Source organism: Nilaparvata lugens, chromosome 7 (assembly GCF_014356525.2).
Source record: "Nilaparvata lugens isolate BPH chromosome 7, ASM1435652v1, whole genome shotgun sequence".
NCBI classification, from domain to species: Eukaryota; Metazoa; Arthropoda; class Insecta; order Hemiptera; family Delphacidae; genus Nilaparvata; species Nilaparvata lugens.
The window spans coordinates 275,415-285,004 of record NC_052510.1 but is presented as its reverse complement, the minus strand read 5'-3'; the positions used below and the strand labels follow the sequence as shown (position 1 = coordinate 285,004).

Genomic DNA, 9,590 nt, shown 5'->3' with positions numbered 1-9,590 from the left:
ATTTATATTAAGAAAATATTTTACTTCTGTTAAACGGTGCTCTATATGGGGTAGCCTATATTATTTGTTTAACTTACTCCATTACTTGACTTTCGCAATTCCAAAGTGATCATTGACTAAATCGAATAATTATTCTCTCTTAATGTAATATCAGTTTTTTATCGACCGAGAAACACATATAGGATTCCTAACAGGATGGTTTATCATTACAATGTAATCATAAATAATGATAATGAGATGAAGTTTGTAATTTTGACCATAATTAGTATATTATGATGAGAATTATCAATTATTAGGGCTTGAGAGTTGAAAAATCGTGTTCAGCGACCGAAAATACATAAGATAGCGTTCCTGAAATACATAATTTGAATGCATAGACTAGTAGGAGCGATGCGATAGACAGGCCATTACGCGCATTAATCATGGGGTAGGACCGCGCCGCAGCGTAACAGTGCTACTTATCCCCCTCCCACCGCCGCATCTATGATCGTAACCCCCAAACTATATATATCATTGGATTCAGCAAGAAACGGCCTACAACGTTTATTGGGAGCCTTTTCCTCTAAGTCGGCTAATTACTTGAATATTCGAGAAATAACAAAAAGTCCATAATAAAAAAATACATTTTTCGAGATATTTTATTTTTTTACGGAAAAACTATGCGGTTTATCGCAAAAATGTATAGGACCACATTGAAAGCCAGTTATGTGTACATAATATTGAGAAAAAATTAAAAGCTGTACTATGAATAGTAACTGCAGGACAGGCGATTTTATAAACGCGCATCTTTTACAACTTACCCCCCTCCCCCCCAAGCTGTCGACCACCCTGTGACGTGACGACATCGAGTTTCATATACACTAAAGACCCCCTAACAATAATCCGAAGTCAAATTCTCTGCCTCTCTCAAGTTTGCTCAATGTAAGCCAGCGCCTGGACTAGACGAGAACAGACAGCTTCGAATCACTTTTCTGCTCTGATCACGTGACACCAGCAGAATAATCTTTCTGTGGATCAGACGCCATGTTCTTTTTAACCTCAATCTTTAATTGTTGGATGGTTTGTTTTGATATTGGTTGTCAGATTTCGGATTGCTACTATTATACTGTGAAATTAATTTGCAGTGGAAAATTGAGGTATAAAATATTTCTATTGGTTTCTTTATTCTTATAATTTTTACAAGAGAAATTGAAATGGATTTACAACAGAAAGGCGTGAAATTTTCGAAGTTCAAAGTTTTGTACTTTCCAGACCTGCACAACGAATTACCTATTTGAAAAATAGAATATGGTTAGAAATTGCTGATGTAATAGAGGATTCAAGTAAGTACACTTAAATTTCTCATAATAAAGTAGGCTAGATTTACCGTACACAATTATTTGATATAAATTTTATGAGTAGCCTACTAGCATGTTTACAATTTTTATTCAGGTAGCCCACTGTAGTAGGCCTTTAATAACCTAGTCTCTAAGCCTAAATTGCTATCTTTTTCATTTTTCAAGAGGTTAGAAGTTAACAAAAGTTTATTTATTTATTTTTTTAATGTTTAATTTGTAGTATTTAATAATAATGTAAATCATAGACTAGCTAGTTTGTGTATGGTAGAGAATTATCACAAGAAAGAGAGAAATCTAATCAACTGATTAGATTTAAACTCATTCAAGATTGATTGATTAGATTAACATTAAATAATCAGATTCAAAACATTATTCAACCAAGATAACATTTAGCATTTCATGCTAACAATCTTTTACACTTTCAGTAAGTTGGCCTAATCACAAAATACATTTTTTATAATGCAGCTAGTGAGCTAGTAGTTTTCACAAACAGATTTATTAAAAATAATATCATAATTTGACTTAGAAGTATTTCATTACATTCTAAGTCCTAAACTTCCATTATCCTTGTTGCACCTCAAAATATTGTAAACCCATAGTTTATCAATATAATAACAAAACTAACCTGACTATTAAAACATTTACTTTGTCTTTGGTACCTATCTATGAATTAATCTTCTCTTAATTTATAATTCAAAATCACTTGGAAACAATATTAAATAGATTGTTATAACTTGATCAGAGTCAGTGTAATTGAATATTGAAAGACTGCCATTGGAAAAATATAAAATAGGTACTATTTTTCTGGTTGACCATTGCTACCAAACTCATTTAAACTACAATAGTAATGTATTTGAAAAACTTATTCATGCTCTATTGATCGATATATTGCGTGATGCCAGGTATATCATGTGAATAGTATAAATTAAAACAGGAGACACACAACATAGATAGATTAAAAACACTGAAAAACTTACATTATAATCGGAAATTTTTAAGGAACTGTGTCCCCTTTCTCAACCGAGCAGAGAGTGTAATGTAAGTTTTTCAGTGTTTTTAATCTATCTATGTCGTGTGTCACCTGTTTTAATTTATATTATAAAACTTTAAAGTGTTTTCTGTTATGTGCTATGAATGTAAGTATATACTTATAGTATTTATATCTAATGTAAATAGTTTATTGAGGCCCAGTTCACTTCTAATTTATTCAAAGTCCAAACTATGTCTTATCATTGATGATTAACTTCACATTATCTCCAAAATGAATATGCTGAAAGATTATGTTTCTTTTTTCAGGTACCATTTACAAACAAAATATTGAAGAGAATGTGCTCAAAGGAAATGCATATGAATTCTTTTTTGTTGACCAGGATGGAACAATTCTTTGGAACCTATACTTAGAATAAGTTAGTTAGGTAAGATAAAATTCCACTCATTTTTTAAACTTTATATAGGCGATGTCATTTTATACAGTTTCCCATTTTTTAAAAAGGTTTATCCACTTCAATGTTTTATTATCGATTTGATGGTAGATATTCAAATAGTAAGATTTAACTATGGTACGTGACTAAAATAATAGAAAAACTGACTGAATTTTGAAATCATTAATAGCTTACAGGAAATCTTAATATTTCGAAACTACCTGAAACCACATGAGATCAAGATGGACAGTTGAGAAGAGTGCTTAAAAAACAATGTATTCACTTATCATTCAGGGAATAGAGTTATTCATAATATTTGGGATTCCTTCCATAAAGAAATAATTTATGTAACATTATCTAATAATGTGATAACATTACATCAATAATTTGATGTTAAAATTGTTTTTAAAACACTCTTCTCAACTGTCCATCTTGATCTTGAGTGGATGATGACTTTATAAATGACCATACATTAGAACTATGAATAGATGACTTCAAAAATTCACCCAGCAAGTGCTGGTAGAAAACACTGAATAATAGCTTTTAATGACAGTCATTCCACCTTTTAAAATTTATGATTAAATTCATGGATGAAATACCCACATTGTTCTGAGAGAGATTTATGTATTTGCAGTTTGGTATTCATTTTCAAATCACTTAGTTCTACTTATAATGTTGTAGATAATCATCATTTCAGATTAAGCAATTAATTTATTGATTATTTCCATTTGTTTCATTAAACTTGTTTCTCTAAATGTAGAACTAAAAATTACTTTATGCAGTACATTTTGGAAGAGTTAAGTAAACCAAACGGTCGAGAAGTAGGCCTACTGACCACAGAAATAAATAAATAATTGTTCATGGTATCCAAAAATATATTGTTCACCAACAAGTTCTTTTGATCTAGGGGCACACTGATTAATCCCAATTCCTGCATGGAGATTTATTTATTCAATCATTCAGAATTACACAACTAACAGATTGATGCTAATAATAATTCAACTGAATGTTGGTTTATTGGAATTTCTCATATAATATTACTTTGTCATTCATTATTGGAGGGTTCCTTCCCAAGAAATATAATTAAAAACTTATACAGATTACAATCAATTTCAGAATTCACTTTGCAAAGTTTTTTTTTATAATGAATAATAAATTATCTATTACTTTTTGATTTCAGGCCTAGTGATGTACCAGCCAGAAGTAGAGGATGACAAAGAAAATCAACTATGGATAATATTCCATGGATATGATTCATGTATGATGTAGTAGCCTACAGAAGAAAGAGATGGACTAATCTAAGAAATATATTCATTTTTTCAGTACATCTTGATGTGTTTATTTCATGTTATTCATAATAATATCTCCTTTTTCTGATCGCTCCTGCTAACTGCTTCAATTCAGGTAGTTTTGAAGAAAACAGCAAGTGACATGAAATTAATAAAATATGTTTTAATTGTTTATACTTGAGGGATTTTTAAATCTATATTTAACCCAAAAGCATCGAACTCTTATTAACAACTTTATTGGTTCTGTATGTCTTCTGCTTTTTTGGAACTAATAAAATTATTTAACATTGCTGACTGGCAAATGCTATAGGTAACACGTAGTTAAATAATAGACTTGAATTGGATATAAAATAGGGTATCACAATTATTATGTATTGTATTAAGAATTAAGTAATAGTACTTATTTACTGCATTGAAGGGGTAATAATTCTTTGAATATGAAAAATAACTTAAGCAAAAGTTGAAAATATGATGTTCCAAGCCACATCAAATATAATCACTTTCAATTCTACCTTCTAGGCTATATTTCCAAGGTTTTGATTAAAATTGATAAGCTTTTAGAACATTATAGTGAATAAGGAGTTTGAAAGGCTACTCTAATTCTAATTAATACCCTAATAAAGTATTAATTTTAATAGGGCAACTTTAATGGTTAATTGTAGATAATAACTAGTAGGCCTACCCTAAAATATTCAAAATAAGCATGACCAGTTTCTAATTATGTCATTGTCAAGAGAGTCCTTATTGAAAATGTCGAAACTAATCATGCTTCATTTTGGAATATCACAAGGGTACTAGTTACCTTCTATAATTAATAAATATTCATCCATTTTAAAATAGGCTATGTGTTATTTAAAGTACCATAACAGAACTCGTTTATTAAAGCAAGATATAGTTATCTCAACAATAATTATTAGAATTAGTTCGCCTGTTTGAATACACTTTGTACATGTCATATGTGTTAATCTATAATAATAATAATTTCCAATATTCGTATAGCTTTTACTGGTGAAGAGTCCCTAATTGAACATTGCCTGAGAAGGCATATTGATTTAGGCAGTCAATTGGCCTCACGATTCTTATACATGATTGTATATCAGCCTGGACCGTACCCATCCAATGATCAAAAAGGGGACTGCTAAAATAAAATTGCCTAAAAAACGTTTACAATATTGATATCCCTTGGTGTAATATATCCCATAGATTCCAAGAATGCCAAAATTAAAGCACTTATTTATTATTTATTTATTGATTTTTTTTTCGATAGAGCTTCAATAGGCCTTTGAAGTTGAATACGGTACTCATAGTAGGTAGGCCTACCTATAAACGATGTGATTCAAAGAACATGCATTGACTCTGAAGGCAATTGATTCTAGTTAATAAAATAATTATAATAATATCTTATTAATAATGGAATGCTTCTAGTTAATAAAATAATATCTTATTAATAATGAAATACAATCAGTTACTTCAAATAATTTACCCTTACAAATTTCAAGCATAGGAAATGAAAAGTTAACTCTTAGATTGACATGCCTATAAAGCATAGAATTTTGCATAATTATTGAAGTAACTAATAATTGTGGAAAAGTTATCTGAGTTTTAAAAAGCAATTAATTCACTTTATTGAATTAAATCTCCAATAATCATTTCAGAATTACCTTTTGGACAACCCAAAAAGTTCATTACCCATAACACATAAAGCAAAATTCATGTCAAAGAACTAGTTCTTTGAATGTTACTGTTTCTGCCCGCCTGGGTGCGCTGCAATCGATTCTGCTTCTGCCCGTTACGAAAACACAGCTTAATTGAAAAATGAAAAATACAAAGGTTTCAAATACTTATGAAAAAAGTAAAAATGAAACAAATTGAGAATTCAAAATTGTGAAACTTATAAAAATTAAAGAATATAGTAACAAATAATGAACAAAAATTTAATCAATAGAATAAAATAAATAACATTTATAGCTGAACGACCAACGACATCCCATCCATATTATGCACATCCACACTGATACACCAACTATTTGATCAGATCATGTTTACACAAGATTTAATTATTGCATTATATGATAATTCCGGGAAATTAAGCGCGAGAAAACCAGAAGACATTTAGGCGCCCAGACAAGCTGTTATAAGTTCTTTGCATCCTATTTAATAGTGCATAAAAAATTGCATTTAATGAGGCATGCAATGCGGCATGCAATTTATAGTCTACACAGCTGCTGATTTTCTAGCAAGTTACATTGAGATATTGAATTGCTTCATGGCATGCGATTTATAATCCACTCGACAGCTGATTTATGATGAATAATTCTATAGTCTGATTTTTACTCTAATATTGGCATATGAAGGAGGCTCCTTTTTCCTTTTATATTATCCTTGAAATGCAAAATTTCCAAAAACCTTGTATATACGTCGATGCGCAATTTAAAAAGGAACATACCTGTCAAATTTCATGGAAATCTATTACCGCGTTTCGCCGTAAATTGTGCCAAAATTTATTTATTTTTTCGAAATTATAACTTTTCCAAGATAAAATTTTATTAGAGTGCTGGATTAACGTTGTGATTTTCTCATGGTATCGGAGTAGTTTCATGATGTCATTCCGCACATTATGTAATTAAATTCTGATATTTCCTCTATTGTTTTCAAACGTTTTCCTAGAGTACTTAGAATTGTTGTAAACGCAAAATCATCATAAAAAATCAGTTGAACGTCCATTCTATTGCTGAGTCTTCTACTTTGATCGAGGAAATTTTCCTGTATTCTGTCTTTGTTAGTTGTATTCCTTTCTCGTTCTATTGAGGGAAACTATTGTCATCCCCACCACGTCCTTTGTATTTTGGTATTTTCTAATGCATAATATTGCCAGCCCTGATACCTATTTTCGAGCCTGATTAGGTCGACTTGGAGACCTGAACAGGAGACCGCTTTTATCTTCTGTAGAGTACAGACATGTTTTCTGAGCTTAATTATTTATTGACCTGATTCAATAATGACTTTTCCAGACAGTTTTTTATTCTCTCCTGGAGACCAAAATTAAATTATATTATTGGGAATTATTTATCCCAGTTTTGAAATTGCTAATCCTTTTATTAAATTATTAATGGCATATAGTTAATTTCCATTCAGAGCGGTTGACTGCTGCACTTTATTATTATTGTAGGCTATGGATTAGTGACAGTCGAAAACCCATTTAAGGGTGAGTAATGAATATTTTATAGTATTGTTGTATTGTCTTTATGTTGATAATTTTGATATTACTTTGATATTACAGGTAACAGCCCCTGATTTAAAAATTCTTCATTATCAATTATTGTATGATCGAAATTTTACTCAATTTTGCAGTCTTACATCTGAGATGTATGAGGATATCCTCATGTACAAGAAAGCTATACTAAATGGAGTATATTCCTATTTTTATTGGTAGTCATTTATATCTCTAACATTTTGTAATTGTGAGTAAGTTTGAAATACTCACTGATTGTACATCAACTGCGACTGTAACTTAGATTTCAAATTCTACAATTAAAACCTATAATATTCTTCTAATTTTAATATTTATGTGAATTGTATGCATTAATTGTATTCATTAGATGATTTCTTGAGAAATCATTCATTGAATATGCCGTGCTACCAATTTTTCCTTAAATCGGTTGGAATAGCATTTAACACCTATTAACCTAAGGATAGTTGTCGGCTCCAATGTAATAGATTCTTGATAAATTATGAATGGATCTATCGACTATGAATGAGAAATCCAGTTTTCAGAGCAAATGAACTTATAATCTTCAGATGAATTTATACAAATACACAAAGAACTATATCTTATAAGCCTAATTATTTAGAGTTACTACAAACTAAAATACTTATCTAGTTTACAGTTGAAAAACAGTGGCTATTGGCTTGAATACACAAATAGCAATATACAAACAAAATAGAACACTATAAATTGTTTAAAACTCAATTTAAAACATTAATAAACGTAAATGATTCAGAGCAAAATTTTACAACAACACATAGCCAGCCATTTTTCTAGAGAAAAAAGAAACCACCGGAAAAACTACAAGTCAGAACAGAGAGACCTCAAAAAATCATTGTCCACGCTACAGACACGTCACCAAAAAATTATAACTAACAAGTTTAGAATTCACATTCTACATCTGTTCTCAATAAAACTTTATTTTGAAACTGTTATTTTAAACTTTCATATATATTCTATATTTAAATAAACTATTTATCTATTAATTCTGCTAACCAAGCCACAGTGACACCATGGAACAATGCAACAATCATTTACGATAAAAAAATTCTCCGTCGAAAAGTTTGTCCGTCTATTGATGACTCTGATATTTACTATAAAGTTCCATAGATCTCGAATTGAAGATGAAATTCCAATGTGAGAAAAAATGTAATATTACAAATACCCCCCTCTCGACATAAAAAAAATTTTACTGTTTGAAAATTGTTGAAATTAAATTTGAGAACAGTAACAATTTTTTCTATAAAAACATTACATGTCAACTATAATTGAAAATTATTATAAAAATTCATCAATAGCATTTGTTATATGTTTCCAAACAATATTTCAAAGTATAGAATATCAAAATTACTTTTGATTTAGCTTTATAATTTAAAGGAAAATATCTCAACAGAAAGTTTAATATGTAAAGAATAGTTTTTAGAAATTGCACAGAAATTTAATAGATAGAAAAAATTCAATTTTCTATTGCATAAAAAAAATTAGTATGTTGAATGAAAAAATTTATTATTATTATTTATATATATATATATTTTAAATGAATTGATGAATTGTTACATTTAATTTTCACATAAAATTTCAATAAATCAAAAAATGTTCATTTCTTTCACTATTGACGCGGTTGATTTTATTGATGCACCTTTTGGAAAACAGTCCGTTAAGGCACTCAGTATGATTTTCAGTTAAGTGTGACTCCAATGTGATGACGTTAGTGTTGGGCTGATCTGGATGCACGTAGTGTTGGGCTGATACTTGTAGTCGACTGATGCATATCAAACTCGATACAGGTGACATCTCAGTTAGCATTGCCTCATGCTTGTAGTAGACGGCTGCATACCAAACTCGATACAGAGTCACATAAATTTTGTATCATATAATTATACAATGTACATTTCAGGCTTGAAATGACAATGTAATTCGTTTTTTGGAAAAGAGATAGACGCTGCATACAGGATTAATTTAGGTGAGGATTAATTTAGGTAAGGTTTGGTTTTTTGATATTTTCAGCTTTCAAGGTTTAGAGTTCTGCATACAGGAATAATTTAGGAGAGGATTTTTTGAATCAATTCTTTCATGATACTGTGACTGTTATTCTGAATTCAAAGTTGCGAATGTGAACATGGATGGCAATTACCTCCAGGTAATGTAGTAGTGTTGAAGTTTGAGATACAAAGTCAGCAATAAGCATTGGCATTGCTATTGGCGTATGCTTTGGTGTCGGCATTGGCATCGGCATTGATATTGGCATTGGCATTGGCGCAGGCATTGGCATTGGCGC

General features: G+C 30.1%; 1 long non-coding RNA gene across 1 annotated transcript; it reads left to right on the top strand.

The window, feature by feature from the left end:
• Window positions 1-952: 952 nt before the first annotated feature.
• Window positions 953-3,996, top strand: LOC120352515. Its single transcript, XR_005571897.1, has 3 exons — window positions 953-1,322; window positions 2,634-2,752; window positions 3,939-3,996. It is a non-coding gene; the product is annotated as an uncharacterized LOC120352515 (long non-coding RNA).
• The last annotated feature ends 5,594 nt before the right edge of the window (window positions 3,997-9,590 follow it).